The 21,647-nt window shown below is 39.8% G+C and overlaps 1 long non-coding RNA gene across 1 annotated transcript; it reads left to right on the forward strand.

The window, feature by feature from the left end:
* Window positions 1-9,142: 9,142 nt before the first annotated feature.
* On the forward strand, window positions 9,143-20,230 carry LOC144015695 (uncharacterized). The gene is made up of 3 exons (XR_013282786.1): window positions 9,143-9,280; window positions 10,616-10,881; window positions 20,047-20,230. It is a non-coding gene; the product is annotated as an uncharacterized LOC144015695 (long non-coding RNA).
* The last annotated feature ends 1,417 nt before the right edge of the window (window positions 20,231-21,647 follow it).

The following is a 21,647-nucleotide window of genomic DNA, read 5'->3' on the forward strand; positions in this document are numbered from 1 at the left end:
TATCTTGAAGCTGTGTAAGCCAAGTAGTTGCCTTTTCGTTTCTTCGCTTCCTTTGAATACCAAATTTAACCCATGGGTGCTGTTAAACGGGAAAGTAACATAAAAGATAAAAGTGATTGAAAATAAAGCATACATTAAAGCTGGAATATATTTCTCAAGTGCAGGCTAGAATCAATGTTGCCCATTACTTAAGAGACAGAGTAATTTGGTGACACACATATTTAATAAAACTAGTAAGACGTTTTTTATTTCTTTAAATAAACATGTTACAGGTGTATGTTGTCGATTTTCAGTTTTCAAATCTACCTAAAATACTAACGCGTGTGAGACAGAAGGTTTCAATTGTATTTGCAAAAAGAAATACCTCAAATATTTCTAACCCTTTGGGAACAAGATGTGTCTTATTGGTTTTCAACGCACAACACTCACATATCAGGGGACATGCTGATGCTCCCCCTTAGCATCATCATTGCTCCGTGTCTTTTAGGTTATACGATCAAGAGGGATGTCAGTATATAGACGGAACACCGCATGAGCTCAAGTTGACAAAAGTCAGCGTGGCCTGGGTCTCCATAAGAAGAAACCATGGGCCAATGTGAAACACATGTTCCCATATTCCTGCGAGTGGAACTGCAATCATGTCTATTGGCATGAATCCAGTTTTTAAATGGGAATGAAAATCCTGTTGCACACGCGTCCAATAATAGAGAGTGCATATAAAGGTAAAGTATCCTGCCCATGTTAACAGGAGTGCTCCAGTAATCAAATAGAGGTTACTGTAGTGCATTCATGCAAGAGAAAAGGATGCGCTGTGGTGTAACAATCACAAGTACAGCACATAAGCTTTCCGTGATGTCACACACAAGACTAAACTATAGTTAATGGTATAACTGCAACCATCCCATTTGAGGAGCAAATAACAGCTTTCCTTGTGCTATAATACTGTCGCCATACTTGCGTTGCATAAAATCTGGGAATCAGACTTGCAAACCATAAGGAGCCACGCTACTGCGTGACCTCACAACAAGACCACTTCCTTTGAAAACTTCAAATTGGTCAGATCTTTCATCAAAGTAATGTCAAATACTTTTGGAGAGGGACTGCAAAAAGCATAAAGAAGTCTATGACTCACCCTGTAGTAGGACACCCAGATAGTTGCATTGGTTAGACATTGAAACTTGGTTGAATGTTGCATGAATTATATTCAATGTCAGGACAGCCGCCAGTGCTAATTTACAGTTTGTTATTTTAACGGAATAAACGTGTGATACCAGCAATTAAGCAGACTGTGTCACCCAAATCCAATGTATTAACTGCACGATCACGAGGTGGGATCCAGACATCTACAAAGCTTTACAAAAGAGAAAATTGAAATTTCTGTATGTTCTTAGATGTTATTCAGACGGCTGTCCAAAATGGAAAGGAAAACGTCTCACAGAGATAGACAAACATCTGTTCTTTGGCTAGAGAGAGGTATGATGAATGTATACTACTTGCAGTTTCGGACTATAAATATGAAGAGATCATAGCTCCTGTAGAATGTCAGCTTTAAAGCCCACTGCATATTTTTTTGCTCATACAGAAAGTACAGAAAATATGTGCATTTGGGTGACATATTGTCCATATAATGATGTACAAACTGTCATGTGTCGGTTTTGGGGAGTTGAGTATTGGTTGTTTATGTTATCTTTTGTCCGGTTTTGTCTCCCCTATCTCGTCACAGTTAACCTCGTACACCTGTGTGTGTCGCCCCTCCCCGTTTGTGTTGCTAATTAGTGCCCTCTGCCTGTTGTGTTGCCCAGCTGAATATTGTTAGTGGCTCGTTAGTGTTTGTATTTAGGGAGTGGTGATTGTTTCACGCGTTGTAGGAGCATTACTATACCTTACTTTGGCTTGGCTTGGCTTGGCTTGGCTTGGCTTGGCTTGGCTTGGCTTGGCTTGGCTTGGCTTGGCTTGGCTTGGCTTGGCTTGGCTTGGCTTGGCTTGGCTTGGCCTGGCTGGCTTGGCTTGGCTTGGCTGGCACTTTGTTGCGGTTTAGTCAGGTTAACCTACGCTTGGTCGAGTTTAATTAAGTCAAGTCAAGTTTATCTACGTTTGGTCAAGTGTCTCACCTCCTAGCCATCTCGCTAAGTCATCTCCACGTCCAACTCAAGTTTGTTCCACGTTCCACTCAAGCCTGTCCACGTCAACTCAAGTCTGTTCACGTCACTCAAGTCTGTCCACATCTTGCCCAGTCATGGCAACCAGTCTGCTCACGTTCCGTCCCGTCCTGTCCATCACCGTCTTGGTTCCAGTAAATAAAGTTATTCTCATTCCTGCCTTTCTGCCTGCCTGGTTTCTCCGCTGTTGGGTCCCACCTCATCCATATCTTAACACAAACTAGGCAATTTGTGCAATTATTTGTAAACTGCAAAAAAACAACAACAAAAAACCAAAACAAAAAAAACCCAAAAGGGATATATATTTTACCATATTTTTTTGAGTATTTGGAAATGTGAGATCCGATGATGACAATTTATATGTAAATAACTATGTGATCCAGATCAGAATAATGTAATCTAATGGACTTTAGTGACAAAATATGTTTAAGGTTGAGGTCAGACTCTGCAATCAGTAAAGCTCAAGAAAGATGCGCGTCCTTTACACTAGTATGGTTAAACCTCAGCCAAGCACTCGGTTGCACATTCTGAGCCCTGTGTTTAAATAAAATGTGAAATATTCACGACTTTCTTTACAATCAGCAGTGCTGTGTATGTCATCACTGTCCAGGAAATTGGCACAAACAAGAAGTACTAGCCAGAGTGTGAAAACATTGATATGTTCTGCAACCCTTCTTCAATTAGATAAATATTGACACAAGAGCACAATTGTGAATGTTTTGCAAACACTGAAAAGTGAGGTTTGGACACCTTCACCCTTGCTGGAGTTGTCTTAAAGCTTTGGTTTTAGCTGCCAAAAACATGTGGACAAAAGGCCACAACAAATCCAAAAACTAAGTTTCTCAACATAGCTGTGCTGGTGTGGACATGACCTAAGACTGCGGTCAGCAGCAAACATGTTAAATAAGGTTTTCGCTTTCACTCTCGAGACAACGAAAGCCTAAACTCGTAATTACAAAGGCACAGAGTGAAACGGCATGCACACGTGGCTTTGAATGGGAAGACTCCAAAGCAAAGCGTCCCCAGAAAGATCCGCAGGCATAAACTTGATTGGAGCCGCATCGCGTGATGCGGCAGGCTAGCAAAGACCTCTAAATCAGCGGCGCAGATGACGCTAAACCCCCAACCGCACACCCTGCCATCTCTGAGATTGGAGAACAGAATGAATGTCTCCAAGTGTGATGTCAGTCCTTCCAAGGCCGTAAACCAGAGCAGTGTGGTGAGACTTGCTCCTCTGCTTATTTCCCACTGAGCCGTGTTTCTTGCTTCGCTGCCCTGTTTCCCCTGTACAAGTGTGACTCTGACAGATTTTATTGTCAGTCTTAAGTTTCTCCTGGGCTCCATTATAGCGTTGAAAGAACTGACTGTTAACACGAAACACACGCAGTCCCTCAGCCAAACACTTTCTGTGAAACTCTGGCGTTACAAAACAAATTGTTAAAAGTAATCATTAAACAAATTAAAGCATTTTTTTTCAACATGCGTCTTAAATCTCTGTATTATATTATCATTGAAGTTCGTCATTAATGGTGTGATCGGGGTACCATAAAATATGTACAGCGTTTAGTTATGTGCGTCTGGGCCTCTAGATTGTAAAGCTAGGCAACAAAACCTTAGAATTGTGTGGGATGATTGAATTGTGTGGGATGATTGCAATGGCGCTCTGTGTCCAACAGAGGGAGGCAAATACCTGTCAGCCATATTATCATTCCCAATGTTTCTCAACCTGACTAATTTTATTGCATTTTTCGTCTTTATTTTAGCTGTACACTTGCATATTATTTATACATATAATCTGGCACAATATTCTATACAGGCGTTCTTGTTTCCCTGAGTATTTCTTTAAAAAAATACTATAAAATAAAGTTTTGGGATGTTCAATACCATTACTCACAGATACAAGAAAGTAATTGCAATTTAGAAATTTCTATTCTTCACATTTCTAACCTGGAAATAGCCAGATTGATATTGTGATCCACTCAACAGAGTTCGCAACAAGATCAGTCTGGGACTACTCCACGGTGATTTGCTCGGGAAAGGCGGGACATTCTGTACAATACTTCGAGCTGATTGGAGCTGATTGTGGCAAAGTGAAGCTATTTGAGAAGATGCCTTGTTCACTTCCTCCGTAGAGATGTGTCATCAAACCACAACTCAATGTTTTAAACCATAACCATTGCTTTTGGTTGAATTATGTCATTCTAACGCAATCTAAATCAATTGTTTGTCCATTTTATGTCGAATTTAATTTTCACCTCCAATATGGCGGATGTGATGACATATAATATATCCCTCCTCACTTGCTGTATACTGAACCTCGGAAGTGCACCACTCTCATTTTCTATAAAAACGTGTATTTTACAGATATGTCATGCCACAGTGTACAATATCGGGGGAAACAAAAACAAAAACTTCCAGCTTCACTTTGAAAAATGTGCGGCACTCTCGCACGCCAACATTGAAGGCAAATTGGCAATCAATCAAACAAAATCATATCACCCATCCATCCATTTTCTCGACCGCTTATTCCTCACAAGGGTGACGGGGGGTGCTGGCGCCTATCTCAGCTGGCTTCGGGCAGTAGGCGGGGTACACCCTCGAGCTGGTTGCCAACCAATCCAGGGCACACAGAGACGAACAACCACTCACACTCAAAAGCACACCTAGGGACAATTCAGAGCACCCAATTAACCTGCCATGCATGTCTTTGGAATGTGGGAGGAGACCGGAGTACCCGGAGAAGACCCACGCAGGCACGGGGAGAACATGCAAACTCCACCCAGGAAGGCAGAAGCCCAGACCTCTATCTTGCGTCCTCAGTACTAGGAGGCGGAGTAAAAAAAAAAAAATATATATATATATATATATATATATATATATATATATATACATACATACATTTTCTTGACCGCTTATTCCTCACAAGGGTCGCAAGGGGTGCTGGCCCCGATCTTAGCTGGCTCTGGGCAGTAGGCGGGGGGCACCCTGGACTGGTAATCGCAGGGCACACAGAGACGAACAACCATCCATATGCACAAGCACACCTAGGGACAATTCGGAGCGCCCAATTAACCTGCCATGCATGTCTTTGGAATGTTTTATATATATATATATATATATATATATATATATATATATATATATATATATATATATATATATATATATATATATATATATATATATATATATATATATATATATATATATATATATATATATATATATATAAAATTATTATTATTATTATTATTATTATTATTATAAAAAGACGAAAAAGATGAATTTATTTTCCCTCTGGATTGTAAACCTAGGCAAAATTTGCACGACCACTGAAATGCACTGGATGGGTGCACTGACTTTATGCGTCCAGCAGAGGGAGACAAGTGCCGGCTAGCCATATTATCCTTGATTGTGTTTCTCAACGTGACTGAATTGATTGCATTTTTCTCCTTTATTTCTGCTATACACTTGTATTTTATTTCGACATTTCATCTGGCATACTGTTCTGTATGATTATTCAAATATATTTTTATAATAATAATAATAATAATTGTTATTATTATTATTATTATTATTATTATTATTATAAGAATAAAAATAATTTGTTGTTTGCCACCTGTAATGTGCCCCACCACCACTGATCTGTATATACTGGATAGCCGATGCAAGCCGATGCGCCCCTGCAAGCCGTTGAAGCCACAGGGCGGCCATTTTACTCCTCCCATCTCACGAGCAGACTTCCCATCTCACGAGCAGACTAGTCTAAATACGTATACTGTAGATTAGACATAAACAGCTCATAGGCTCTTCGTATAGGGCCGGGGAGCGGAAGTGGGGATGTTTGTGGCGGGGAGGTCACTATTTTGTTGAACAAGTGGACGGTAGGCCATGTGCTGCTTGGGGAGACCCCTTTTCTTGTATCGATCATCTTTTGTTGAATTACAGTTATAATTCTTTAATTCTCTATAATTCTTTTTTTTTTTTTTTTTTTTAAAGATATATATATCCATCCATTTTCTTGACCGCTTATTCCTCACAAGGGTGACGGGGGAGCTGGCGCCTATCTCAGCTGGCTCTGGGCAGTAGGCAGGGGACACCCTGGACTGGTTGCCAGCCAATCGCAGGGCACACAGAGACGAACACCATCCACACTCACAAGCACACCTAGGGACAATTCGGAGCGCCCAATTAACCTGCCAAGCATGTCTTTGGAATGTGGGAGGAGACCGGAGTACCCGGAGAAGACCCACACAAGCACGGGGAGAACATGCAAACTCCACCCAGGAAGGCCGGAGCCTGGACTCGAACCCGAGTCCTCAGAACTGGGAGGCGGACGTGCTAACCACTGCATTAGCATATAATTTATACATGTATTTAAGGCAAGTTGTAAAATGTCTGAAGTCCTATTGTTTATGTTTGACACATTTAAAACATCATAACTCATGTTGTTTCTACTAAGTACTACCTCAAATCTTCTCCAATTTCGATACTGTAGTATAAATGTATAGGATTGTATGCGAGAAACGTTTATTGGGAGTAGTAATATGGCGGCCTCGCGGCGTCAACGGTCTTGGCCTACCTAGCGGCTATCCACGACTATAATGCGTTAGATTAGTGCAGTGACGCTCTGCGTCCAGCAGAGGGAACCAAATCCCGACCAGTCAAATCCTTCATAGTTTCTCAACGTGACTAAATTGATTCAATTTTTCTTAATTTCTGCTGTACACTTGCATATTAATTCTACATTTCATCCGGCATACTGTTATATACATGTCTTTTTGTTTTTGTTTTTGCTTCCTTAGAGATCTGTTTAAAAATGCCCCAAATAAACATGCACAGATGCACTAAAACGTCAAAATAATGACCAGGACATGTAGACAGCATCACACAAGCGAATTGTTGACCAACTTAATTGAATTACGTCAAGTGGTAACAGACAATTGAATTCTGTTAATCCAATATATTAAGTTAAAAATGTGTGTGTATATATATATATATATATATATATATATATATATATATATATATATATATATATATATATATATATATAGATATATATATATTCTAGCAGCAGTTGCTAATTTCCATTTGTAGCCCTCTATACATAAATACATTCAAATACACATCACAAAGAAATACAAAGTCAAGATAAAAATATATATATATAAGAGCATTGCAATAAAACAATAGAATATAAGATGACTGGATAAGGGATAAGTAAGTAAGTAAGTAAGTAAGTAAGTAAGTAAAAGCAAAACAATATAAAAAGAGTTAACAGTCGCACTTCGGATTGTTCTTTATGGTTATATTGCAATATATAGTGAAATTTAAAGACTAAATGCCATGTATGGGAATGAATACATCACTGCCTTAATGTATTGAATTATATTGTCTTGTACATTGCAATATGTTTTTGTTATTTGTTTCTTTGTGTTAATATTTTTAAATGATGACTCCGAACAACATTCCTAGGTAATCACTTGTTCTTTTTCTTTTTTCTTTCTTTCTTTTTTTTTTTTTTTTTTTTTGCAATAACGCCGCAAAATAAAATAATAAGGCGGGGAATGCTGTTGTAAGAAGGAAAACGATCGACTTCATTTCGAGGTACATCATCTCACCACCTTTAACACTCTTCGAAATCCGTGGACTCCGTGATTGGTCAAAAAGCGTGAACTGCCTGTGATGTCATCCCAGCGCCGCTTGAGTGACAGTAGAAGAAGAGCGCAGGCTGGAGGAGAGGGAGAACGTGCATGAACGAGGATGCAAGAGGACGCTCTACCTGGGCCCCATGCGTGACAAAACACCCGTTTGTGAAATTCAAGTCGACTGTTGATCAAGGACCTCACAGCCCGAGCTCATAAACAGGTAAGAGAAGGTGTATTTTTGTTTTTGTTTTTTTATATAAGGACACGATGAACGCCTATATCGCGTTTTTACCTGCTTCACATCATGTGTCTTACTGCCGTGGTGCATTCAGGGTAAACATGATGTACGCTCTGACTTTGTAAAAATAAATAAATAAATAATTGCATAAAAAAAAACAGTCAATAAAAAATACTTAATGTAGTCATTGATTACTAAGTAATAATAATGCCCTTCTCAATAATGCACGCTTTTCTTACAATATTTCGGCCTGTAACGTGGTGTCATGTGCCTAACTCCATGAATAGTTGTAGAAGTAGGCCAATGACATAAGTCTAATTAAAAAGTGGAGATGCCGGGGGCCTATTAAAAAAAAAAAAAAAAAAAAAAAAAAAACGTCAAGGAGACAAAACGAAGTGAGAGCACGCGTCAACTGTAGCAAATGGCGTGTTCGAAAGGGTTGGACGCACGTTCATGCTCGGTCATCTGACGATAAACGTCTTAATTCTCCTCTTTTCTTTCTGCGTTATGTTTTCGAACCTTGATCCCACTATGTGAGTTTGAACACGTCCAAGTGTATTGGCCAAAGCTTACGTTTTAAAAAAGCTACACACGCGGCCTCGTAAATTGCCTCAATATCAAAGATTTATAGTAATAATCGTGGAAATAAAACTTTATTATTCAGACGTCTCTATCGTAAGAAAAAAATGGACAGCAACCTTTTGAATGACAATTTCTTGCATGACGTTTTTTTGTTTGTTATTTTATTAATTAGTGTTAATAGGCCACGTGGCTTGGGTTTCGGCCTTTTTTACCCTAACGATATGTACATGCATTATTATTATTTTTAATAATGGGGATGTTATTAGTAGTGACCTAATTATAATAGCGATATTATATTTTGTAAGCTTCTCCTCTTGAAAATGTAACAAAATAAATTTAAATATAATATTTGAAAAAAATATATTTGTTATTTCCTTTGCTGTGTGTTTTATGATTATTTAGCAAAATGCTGTAAATGGATTTTGTAAATACACTGACACATGTTTACCTCCTCTAGATGCTAAGTGGCATCCTGCGTGGTAACCAGCTTCAGACGGTTTGGGAGTTTGTTTCTGTCTTTGGTTATCTAGCTGTATGAGTGTTCAATACCTGTCATAAAGCTAGATAACCGAATGTAGGAATGACTTCCGTAATTCACGTTTAGAGAGACAAAGTAAGAAACAGATCTAAGGCTGGCCTTTACCCCAAAGGTAAGAGTTGTTTTTTTTTATGTGCTAAATGTCTGCATTTAAAAAATAATGCTAGCACAATTATCTTCTATGAACAAGCAGACTATGTAAATTGTGTTATTTTCTTACGTGTTGAAAAACACTTGCATACCACAGAAGGTACACAATGTAAATGAAAATAATGGTGACCTGAAAAGACATTTAGGGCAGTTTGACAGTTTGTAATGTTATAATGTAGTATTGCTGTACATGTGTAATGATAAAAAATAAAAATAAAAATAAAAAGTCAAGTGTAGTAATGTAAATAGAGCAGAATTGAAAAGTGCAGTGATCTATCTTATCTCCTAATATGACGGTAATGAAAATGTAAATATGGCACACTGAATTATAATATTAATTGGAGTCATATAAACGTGTGCATGCAGATCTATAGATGTTAATGTGTATAATCTTTGGGTATAATTGGATTTCACACAATTTTGTTTTGAGGATGCACATCACCAAGCCACTAATCAAATCAGTGATACGAATTGCTTGTTTTAAACCGACTTGTGCAATGGCCTCCTCTGCCTCATGGCATGGATGTTAAATAAGCAAACACAAGTGGGCACATTGTTTGGCACAGGCTTTATAAATATTCATATGGAATGAGTGAACGCCGAATGAACTAGATCGGTGTGTAAGCTTGTCATAAAGTGCCAACGTGAATCTTTTATTTGAATTTAGATGTAAAACATCCAGAGCGCTTTGTTGACAGAGGAAAAGAAAGGGGGAAGCGAGTGCTTTTGTGCTGGGTTTAATGTCTCCAGGACGACTAATAATGCAGTGGAGTGTTGTAGGACCCTCTGCGGAACAGGGTTTAAAAAAACACTTGGCGTTTGTGTTTAAAAGCTGCAACGAATCTCCAGAGTCTTTGAGAGACATTGTGGCAGGCCTCAATGAGGCCGGGCCGTCCTGTCGACGGGATGTGAACTTTTCAACTCGCTCCTCGAGTGCCTTGCAGTCCGCATCCACGGAAAGCCTGAAGTGAGATGAGTTTGCATTCAGCGCCTTAACGACCTATTGCGGAGGCGCTGGCTGTCTAATTGCCTGGATTCACTGCAGCGTATTAGCTACGTGAAAAGGGCTGCGGTCCCAGCCTCTTCCTGTTCGAGGTGTCTTTATTTACGGGATGCTCCAAGGCGCCATTGTGTCATCCTTTGTACCTCCAGCACATGAATGATTCGTTGGCTACGTGTGATGAGCAGCCTCGAGCGTCCAAACGTGCGTCGCTGCTGCTCTTTGTGTAGCGTTCGCCATCGCCAACAATTCAATGCGCGCTTGTTTTCTAAATCCTGATTGATGTTCTCGTTACAGACTTTCAATTAACGCCTTGAAAAGATGGCGGAAGCGAAAACGAGGACGAGGTCGTCGTGCTTCCTCCTGCCCTCCTCCTCTTTTTTTTTTTTTTATGCCCACGAGCGATGGGATGCCATCTGCGGCGCCAGGGACAGACACGTAGGGGCGCCCGTGCCAGGAGGCAGACAAAGACCTTGGCCCGTCTCGGATCCTGGCTGCGCTCGGGGGAGCCATCTTGGGAGATGTCGCCGTGATATCTAAAATGGCCGGGCTTGACGTATAAGGTGAATTGCATCATCCTGTTTTTGTAGGGTAACGTTGGTCGGAGTAGTGAGAGGACGAATGGCGAGTGTGTGTGCGTGGATAAAGAAAAGATGAGTTCCTTGTTTCTTCCCCAGTCTCACACACACGCACACGGCCTCCCCCCTTTTTCATCTGTCCTCTTCCTGCTAATTAGCAGTTAGTGGGTGATAGTGGGAGGGGGTATAAGGGTGGCGGTGATAGGAAGGGGGCTGGGTAGCAAACAAAATTAATGAGCTGGCACTGGTTGAAGGAAAGCTGCCACCCTTTCTTGTCACGGTGCTCCTTTGCACACAGCACGCTGGACGCCATGTCGTCGTCCACCTGGCACATGTCATAAACACATGCACACACCGAGCATGTTTTAGATGTGTGTTTATATTTGTGATGAGGACATTTTGTTCATTGTTGTTCAATTTCAAGTCATTTATCATCGCTATCCATGACTACACATTCTGTAGAGTAAATTTGACTATTTAGAGTGGGACCAAATAGACTCAGTTTTAGAGTAATATTTACACTTGGAAGAGAGTAAATTCGAGAATTGAAAAAATAAATAATTATATAAAAGTCACTCAAGGGTTGAGGAACAACCTCACGACCTTCATCTTGGGAGACTGCCGATCTACTCCCTGAGCCATGCAGCTCCTGCTTTTTGTTAGCATATCCCTATATATCTTTTCTCTCCAAGACCAAAAACAATGCTCTTGGTCTCCTCTTGGAGCTAAGCTAACAGTAGGAGGTGGATAGCTCAGGTGATAGTGTGGCAGTCTTTCAAGCTGAAGGTTGTGAGTTTGATCCTCAACCCTGAAGTGATTTTTATTTTATGTTTTTCAATTTTTACTCACTTGTACTCTCGTGTAAATATTAGCCTACTCTAAAACTGAGTCCATTTGGTCCCACTCTAAATAAATAGAGTCAAATTTACTCTACAGAATTTACTGTGTACTCAAGAGTTGAGTACTTTTACTACCGGTCTAAAAAAAAAAAAAGTGGCATCAAAAATCTCCGAAATATATTGTAAAAGCCAAAAGTCTCTCGAAAATCATACAGGAAACATCTAATGCCATCAAATTAGGGATTATTTATTTTTAATTTTTTTAGACCGATGCTGATTGCAGGAAAAAATACCAATGGGCTCTTTGCACAGCTCAACTACTTCCTGAATTTAACACCACTCCTTCTTTTCCTGTCTTTAATGAGTGGACAATCTGATTAATCCAGGTGTGTCTGGCCATTGTCGTCGTGGTTACTGAGTTTAGGCACACCTGGATTAATCAGATTGTCCACTCCTGACAGACAGGAAATGAAGGAAGTAGTGGATTTGTGCAAAGAGCCCATTACAGATTACTTGGATGATTAATTTTAAGAGTCTCAAATGCATAAAATATCATTTTAATCTTTGCCATACGTGTGTTTGTATTACCAGTAGTTGAATTTATTTCATATTTAACACATTTATGTTTGACTTATGTTGCACTGTGTTAGTTTTTTTTTTTTTTTTTTTTTTTTGTTGAAACAAACAGTCATTGCTAACCTAAGCATTGCTTCTAAAAATTCAGATTTAGTTTGGTTTAAATGCCGTGATAGGTCAACAAATTTAATTACATATATTTAAGGATACAAGGTTAGGTTATATAAATCTGCGTTATGAACAATGTGACCAGTGTTGCTTGTGTCCAATTGCTGTAAATGGGTAAGAATACGTAAACATAAAATTAATCACCAAATTTGGCTAACGTTTGAAGGGTCATAATCTTACAATTCAATCGGCCAGGCTCTACACCAAATATTAAAAAAGTCCCTGTCACCTTCACACATACACAGAGCTTTGTCATGACATATACAATATATACAGATTGGCATAATTCAGCACAGGTTGTAGTAATGTAGAAGTACACAGAACTATAATGACAGCTGCCTCTAATGTTTTGATGACCATTTTGTGAGTCAGAATATTAGACATATCTCCAGCCACTACACCTGCATTAATATAAACATTCCGAAATTAATAACCGAGCATGATTCTTGGTTGAATTTCTGATATTGGCTTGGCGCTAATATTGCGGCCCTCGGTTAGCTGCTGTAGCGAGCATGCGTGTCCACCGCCAACATGTGCAGCTGGCGCGCTTGTGTGTTAATGAACAGCGTTGTGCGTTTTCACATTATCATTCAAGTCTGCGCTCGCTCGCTCCCTCGCTGCCCTCTCAATAGCTGTTTAGCGCCCCCCGTATGCCCCCCTCCGCCACACCTGCCCCCCCTTCCAAAAAAAAAAAAAAGCTAGCTTTCCCACAATTGTGATAGCTGGTGCCGCAGCGGGCCCCGGCCTGGGGGGGCAGGGTGGGAAAGGCCCTCCAGACTAGACATGAGCAGATGCCTGAGACATTAGACTGTCGTGCGGAGCACTGAGGTCGGGCCAGGCGCTGAGTTTGAATGTGTTTGCAAGTGTATGCGTGTTTGATATGTGTGCGTTGGGGAAAGGGGTGGGGTGGGGGGTGCCACCTGACTGTTCATTAGTCTATTCATGCCCTTCTCTGCATGTCTGAAAGGCATGGAGATGCGATGCTGTTTTTCTCTGCCGGTTGAGAGCGATTGAAGATGCATTCATGCAACACATAGCGACCTACACCTTGATCACAGGTGGAATGCAATTAGAAATCAGACACACATTCACCGTCTCAATCTGATTGTATGTTGCCTGCAAACCTTTTGATTTATCTTAACATCAGCATATGATTGGTGTTAACATTTGAAATGCCGCAAACGTTTCTGTGCCTATGTGAAAGGCCAAATGATGTAGCTCACTGATAATGAACAACACATATAGATAGAAGATAGAAGAGAAATCCTGTTAAAACAGACGAGGATAAAACATGACCCCTCATTACCGCTAATATTGATCGAAATAGGGTGAAAACAAGTGCGCGTCTGTTGCAGAGCCACGCCGAGACGCCATCTCCTCAAACAACACCAACTTCCTCCTATCTAAACTCATTTCATGATTAAATAGATATTTTTTTCTCTTCATTCTTTTGGGTGGATGTGACATTAAGTTAGTCATGTCCCAAATAATTTAGGTGGTGATTGAACATAAGCGTCTGTGTTTAATCTCTGAAAACAGAGAGTGTTTTCAATCAAGACTCCATCTGGGCAGGAAAGAGGATTTAGGACATCAATGGTTTGTACGTTCAAATATTAACTAACTTCATGCTTGTGTGTGTGCCTGCGTGTAGATTTTTGAGAAAATATTCACACAAATGTATTCACCATTTTCACGTGTTTATTTACTGTTGTGTTGCATTTATCATGGCTTACCATTTGTAAATGTTCAATTCTGCTTGTGAGTTGCCAAATATGTGTTTGTGGATTGTCAGACACGTGCATTTATTTTTGAGACAAGCATCATGCTGGTTTCAAAAATTCACAAGACACATAGACAATTACTAGGGGTGTCACGATTCGCCAACTCCACGATTCGATTTAAATTTCGATTTTGGGGTCACGATTCGATTTTTTTTTCGATTTTTTTTTTTTTTTTTTTTTCTCCGCTCCCCCACTTTATAACACAGAGGCATATGCTTCTGTAGGCTAAGGCTAGTCTATGATCATTGGTTCTATTCATTGTACAGTAAATCTTATTTCAAAAGATCGGCTACATATAGGTGATGCAATTTCCATATTATTTTTGTGTAAATTTATGTAATATATGATAATTGACATTAGGCAGGAATGATCAAATTCAAAGAATTTATTTACAATATAAAGTTAACCGTCTTGTTCTTACTGAAGTGTAAAATAAAAAATAAAAAAACAAAAACAAAAAGTCACAGTGGGTGCCTGCCATCTATTGACTGTTTTTGGTTACAACAGTGTGCTGTGCGTTCCTCTTAAAATAATGTGCAATGTGCAACAACAACAAAAAATATATTGTATCCAAAGTCATGGAACAAATACAGCCTGAACAAACTATATCCCAACATTTACAGTTGCTGGGCATACTGTAGCGTGGTTCAAGTACACTAATTAAATGTTTGAATCCAGCGTTTTCCAAGGCTGCAGGTCTGCTGCTATAAATAGACCTATGGATCTGGCGTTTCGCGCGAGCTGAAGTGTGTGGAAGTTTCACTGTAAATGAGGATGAAATAGTTGGTTGGACCGTTGTTTTCCCACTTCTAGTTGAATTTGATAAATCTAAATCTTTGTGATGCCTGCGTAAATGTCCCGTCATGTTTGTCGTGTTTCCCGTTGTTACGGCTGGCGGCTCGGGCCATTCAGTTTGAATGCGCCAGCGCGACACTCTGATTGGAGGACTGTGCCAGCGCGACACTCCGATTGGACGACTGTGCCAGCGCGACACTCCGATTGGACGACTGTGCCAGCGCGACACTCCGATTGGACGACTGTGCCAGCGCGACGCTATTGTGTATCCGTGTATTATACCCCTATTAGTTATTGTTTCTCCTCCGTTCTGTCAGTTCTGTCAAATGCGGTTATTATTTGTTCACCTTCCACTTTCACTCCCTTGTCAAACCCCTGCCTGAAATTTCAATTAAAACTACTCAGATGTTAAAGTCGACCCGTGTTTATCTACTCTATATTTTCTGTTATTGTGTTACTTCCCTTCCCCTTGACGAGCCGGGCGTAACACCGTGGCCGAGTACAGTACGCGCACATAGCATATCTTGCAACTGTGGTCTTTTTATCGACAACGTGAACGTTGTCGACATAACTCACCGGGAACGCAAAATGTTTCCAAACTGGTGACGAGAGAAGCGGGAGCGGCTTGAAGCACCATTGCTGTGTCTGTCCGCGCTTGCCATCATGACTGCAGGAGAAGTCAGCTAACAAGTGCCGTTAGCTAGTAGCTGAATGGCTGCGTCTCATTTGCTTTCCTGGGAGGTGGCGGTGGCGGCGGTGGCGGCGGGCGCGGGGGGGGCATCGAATCGTGTGTCCTCTCTTCTATTTCGATGCTCGAAATCGTGACGTAATTTCGATCGATTTCGATAAAAAATCGAAATCGTGACACCCTTAACAATTACACACGAGTTCTCAAAGGCCTGTTCCTCCTCCGTCCACAAGGAGGCAGTGTTGCTGTCGCTATTGAACAGGAACGTTTGAACCGTTTCTCGTTTAAAATTGGGAAATTGAAAAACGGAAAAGGAGCCTTTATATGACTTTCCACTACGTCTTCAACACATGTCGGGAAACCAAGTGCGACCCTAATTTGTTTTCCTCGAGCTTACGCTGCCTTGACAGGAAGACATTCTTCTTCTATTATTTTTCCTCTTTTAGGCCTCTAACACATAACACAGCAGCAGCCAAATAGGTAGCAATAGAAGAAGAGTGTCTTCCGGGTGAAGGCAAAACAAGCTCTAAGGAAACAAATTAAGATTGTATTTTGTCCTGATTTGTGTAAAATAAAAACATAATTGAATGTCATTCCCATTTTTTATATCATATTAGGTGTGCGCATCTCTCCACAAAAGACAATTCAGTGCGGTTTTCGATATGTGGGGTGTGAAATGATCCAAGGACGGTTCGATTTAAAAGCAGAACAATTTGTGGGATTACGATTGCATTTGATATGATGCAGCTCAGTTGGAAAGGCAATTACTTTTTAGTTGTCACTCTACATACATTTGAATGAACTTGACAGTACAGCAAACGTGACATTTCTTTCGAAGATAGCTCTCTCCAATAAAAGACGATTCAATACATATCTCGTTATATTTCAAAGTGGAACGATTTGGTTTGATTCGAATATATATATATATTTATATATGTATGTATGTATATGTATATACACACACACACAGTGTTCCCAGTGTTCACTTTGCGTGGCCTCGCTGTTTCCCAGATTTTTTTTTAATTGCAATTTTGCATGTTTTTTTTGTTTTTTTTACAGTAATGTACTGATTTTATAAAATGTATATAAATGTTTGAACATTGAGAATGTTTAAACAAGAGAGAAATGTGAGAAAATGTAAATGCCTCGTTGAGAAAAAGTGTATAAACCTTTTGGTGAGGTTTTTGTTTTTGTTTTTGTTTTTTTCTAAGAGAGAACTCAGAATTGTTCATTCGACAGTCTTACCGATTCAACATCTTATCATCATTGCTCTCTTTTTTTCTTTTTCTTTTTTTGTGCGCGTGAATTTGTGTAAATTTGTATTCATTAGTTCACCTAAAACCTAATAAAAATCCCATTACCCTTCACCTTAACCGGATACTTCAGAGTCTCGCCAGAGTCGTGAAATTCAGAAGGTCAGGAGACCAGAGGAAAGGTCAAAGGAAAGAAAGATGAATCAAAGTGAAATCCAGCACCAACTAAACACCACCTGCCACCCACATGGTTACAAAACCAGTCTTACACCAACCCCAGAAACCTCTGTGGTAAGGGATTTTAGAGCCTTAAAACGTTTATAATAAATGTAAAGTTTAAACCTCACTACTTCTTCGCGGATTTTATTTATTGCGGGTATTATTTGACAAAAGTAGTCATATCGCTAACAAATCTGATTAAATAAAGGACAAATTGTTGCATGCGCTACTTATTGACACAACGTCAAGTGTGCTACTTTAAAGGAAGATGGTCGTCGTTTTTTGAATATTTTTTTTGTTGAGCTTGCTATGTTTCTCAAAGGTCCTCCTGGGGCTCGAGCTTATCTTTGGATCTCTCTCGGCCGTATGAATGTTTAACACGCTGTAATATTTAATGCTCAGCTCACGGGCAGAACCCAAGAGAGTGGGATGCCTTCCCATGTGGGTCAAGCGAGGCTCACGCGGGCTCTTTTAATGCAACTTGGACTAATCTGCCACAAAGCTCAGCGTTAAGTATCTTGAAGAAGGATGTCGAGACGCTTGCTCGGATTATGAGGAATCTCCGTGTGGAGATCCTGCAGGAGAGGAGAATTAGGTGACTGCGCCTTTAATACTTCTTTGGAATCATTCCAGCGTGACGAGTATTGGCTGTGCTCTTGCTCAGACGTCATCGTTCATCAGTTGGATTCAACAGTTCTCCTGTTAAGTTCAAGTTCATGTGTGCAGCCGCCGAGTTCGGGAGGAGGTCCCTGCCTGCGTGCGTGTTGGGGGTTACATAGCCTTTGACCTCGGCTGGCGTTGCTATGGGGAAGAGGCCGGCAGGCGCAGTAATGTACCCGTGAAAAGGCCGAACTGTCACTGCAGCGCGCACACACATGCACTCCACTTCCATTAACATTCTCTGGCTATGTCCGTTGGAAGAAAGCAGTTTATGTTTATCATTCATCCAAGGCCATTGATGTGAACAGCCTTTATGTGTATTGTGAGCTTGCAAGGCACTAAATACACCACTTGTCAGACATGCGCTTTCTTATTTCAAACAACTACGCCAATGATAATCACTTGCAGTCAAAAAGAGTGCAGGTGGACATTTGACTTGGGATAGTCACTGTACAGCAGGGGTCTCCAAGTTTGGTCCTCGAGAACCCCTACCCAGCCTGCTTCCCATGTTTCTCTCCACTAACACACCTGATTCATGATCGGGATTGTTATCAGGCTTCTGCAAAGCTTGCTGATTAGCTGATCATTAGATTCAGCTGTGCTGAAGGATGGAGACATGGAAAACAGGCTGGATAGGGGCTCTCGAGGACCGAACTTGGAGACCCCTGCTGTACAGCGTTCACACCTATACAGACTTAAATTAACACTTCAAAAGTGGCTACACTCTAAAAATAGTGGGGTCAAAAATTGACTAATCCACTACGTAGGTCAAAATGACCCAACTTTCTAATTTTTGGGGATTGTTTTATGCAAAAATAACTTCTTTTTTTTCCGGTTGTAAATGACCCAATTTTCTGACCCTAAATGACCCTATTTTAGCGGGGGAGGTGGGTTGTTATGTATGTAAATGACCAAGAAAATTATGTCAAAATGACTCAAGTCGTGGATCAGTCCATTTCTGACCCAAATGAGTTATTTTTGGTCCCACTGTTTTTAAGTGTGTATTTTATACTAAATATAGTTACATTTCTAATAATAGTTTTGAATGTGTTAAAAAAAAACGACACAGAGTTAAAACAACTGATGGCAGTTGACATTTAACACTAGTCAACACTGGTCATTGTTGATTTTATATTACAGTAGTGTATTACCCAATCTCGTCACCTAGCCACCATTTAACTCTGGAAATGTTAGTTAAACTTCAGGGGTTAAAACCGTCAAAAAATGTGACCCTGAATTTTTATCACTCCATTTTTTGCGGTGTAAAAGTTATGTTGGCTCTTTGAACAAAACATGTACACATCGAATAGTAGAAAGAACCATGAATTGAATTGTTCAGAGTACTGTTATAGATCTAGAAGTATTTGGGCAAAGGCAGTTTTTGATTACCCTTCATCATAAATTTGAATTGAATAAAATCCAGATGTGACTGAAGTAGATTTTAACCTAATTGAAGGACATTCGTGAAACTACACCGACATTTTATGCCAAATGTCTTCTATATTTTCAAGGATATGGTCATTTGTGTCATTTGTTATTTTATCCAAGTATTCTAAAGTATTATAAATGGAGAAACGGTCAAGAACAAGTGCACATCTCAATTCTGTAAATATGTGAACGTGTGGCCTCATTTAAGATTGCATTCATTCGGGGGAGGGGGCGGAGGTTTGGGGGCGGTGGTTCACGAATAAAGGAGTGTGTATTTGCATATGCTGCATGCTGTCTGCAGAAAATAAAAGGAGCAGGCAAAAAAAAAATGAAGATATCAGAGGTGGACAAAGAACAAGGACAAATCCTTCATTGTGGGCTTGGTGGGAGAAAATGCTCGTGTGAATTGGGGAGTGGGTGAAAATTGACAGAGAAAGACTTGGGCCAGCTTCCCCGTGGGGATAAAAGCCTTGAAATCCCTCCGTGATAGAGCCGGAATATGGGAGCGAAAAACAACATGGAGATACACGGGCTTCATAATCATAATAACAATAATAAAGGCCTTTAAACATGTCTCTGCTGATGTTTTTCTGTTTACGATCACTCTTGTAAATGTTTGACATTTGTACACATCGATGCAATTGCATTGAAAACGTATATTTTTGTTTCTTAAAAATAATGTGTCTATGCAGGGTTGAATAGTTGATGTGTTCTTTTGCTTTGTTTCCTCTTTATGCTGTCAGGATGAAGATGACCACCCGTGGAACAATCCAGCCTGCAGCGTATAACGAGGACCAAAAAGTCATCACACCCCTTTCTTTTCTTTGATAACTGTTCAGCTTACTGTTCTATTTTTACTGCACTTTGTAATGTAAAATACGTTGATCAAATAAAGATCGCAAAAAAATGTGTATAATGTATTTCAATGTGGTTGTAAAGAACATTAAAATATTGCTTTTGAAAAATGATAATATATATATGCATTCTGACGTAAACATAATAAATAACCATTAATGAAATAATAAAAGCACGACGGTGTAGTTTAAAAACAGAGAGAACCTGTATTTTATTTTGGTGACAAATGACACCATGCACGCACAGTCCTTTCAAAAGGTTTTAGAATACTGTATGTTTATTTAAAGGAAATGTCTGGAAAAAATGCGCTCTACAAGTTTTAATGTGCGCTTTTTTTTCGGCTAAAGTTTGAATTAGACTATACTATTTTGTTCAATATACAGGCGCTGCCTGTGCGTGTAGTGGTCTCGGGATAAAATAGTGAATTAACCGAAAAGGAGGACGGGATTGGTCGGATTAGGCCGAGGCTACGCGGTGTGGCACCTTGTTTCCACCCAAACAAACAGCATGTAAAGAGATTAATAGAGAGTGAAGGAACCAGTTCAAAATAATGGTTCGGCCATGCACGCACATCAACACTCGCCCACACGCGCACGTCAACGCGGATTTGGACGACTGTGCACCCGTTTCTTTAAATAAATGTGCAATGCATAAATTAATACCAGACAGTAATGTGTTTAATTGAATACATTGAAAGCCCAAAGAAATGTGCACAAACTTGGGTATCCTATTCATCTTTACACTGTGTGCAACATTAGTGTATTTAAAAAAAAAAATATATTATCTTGCATGTTTAATATTTCAACAAGTTTGAGAACATTTTAAACATTTTTAAATTTGAAAGTGAACATACATACATACATAACATAATTTCGATCCTATAGTGAGGTTAACTGCCGCAGAAAATGGATGGCTATAGACAAAGTAATTTATACTGTATGATGCAAGTCCAGGGTACCTCAAATCTACGCTATTGTGTAGTTCAGCTGATAATGTAATATAAAACTATATTTTAATATTGTTAATTCAAGTTAATTGTAAAATAAGTGACAAAAATAATTTTGATATTTCACAAATAGGCTATGCACAATTAAACATGGACACTAAACTGTAAAATAAAACACCAAATGTGATAACAAAAATAAAGAAAAAAAATCTCAACTAAACACACATGGGTCCATGATGGGGAGGTGTGCATGCATGTTTTCCATGCATCTCGATAATTGTGGCAACTCCTCTGTGGTTGAATGCAAAGCAATTAGTGACAGCAGCCTCTGGAATGTTGAAATATACATATGCATTAATAAAACTGCTCCACTGGAGTGATTTTAATTATGGAAAACTTCTGGTGTGTTTTCAAGCCTGTGTGCTCCACAAATAAGTGTTGCCATGAACAATCCCGACTCCCATCATCTGTCTTGACCATTTAGGCTAAAAACAACCTTTTAACACGTGTCTTGATTTGTTTTGGTGAAGTCCTTGCAGGACA

Source organism: Festucalex cinctus, chromosome 3, assembly GCF_051991245.1.
Source record: "Festucalex cinctus isolate MCC-2025b chromosome 3, RoL_Fcin_1.0, whole genome shotgun sequence".
Lineage (NCBI taxonomy): Eukaryota > Metazoa > Chordata > Actinopteri > Syngnathiformes > Syngnathidae > Festucalex > Festucalex cinctus.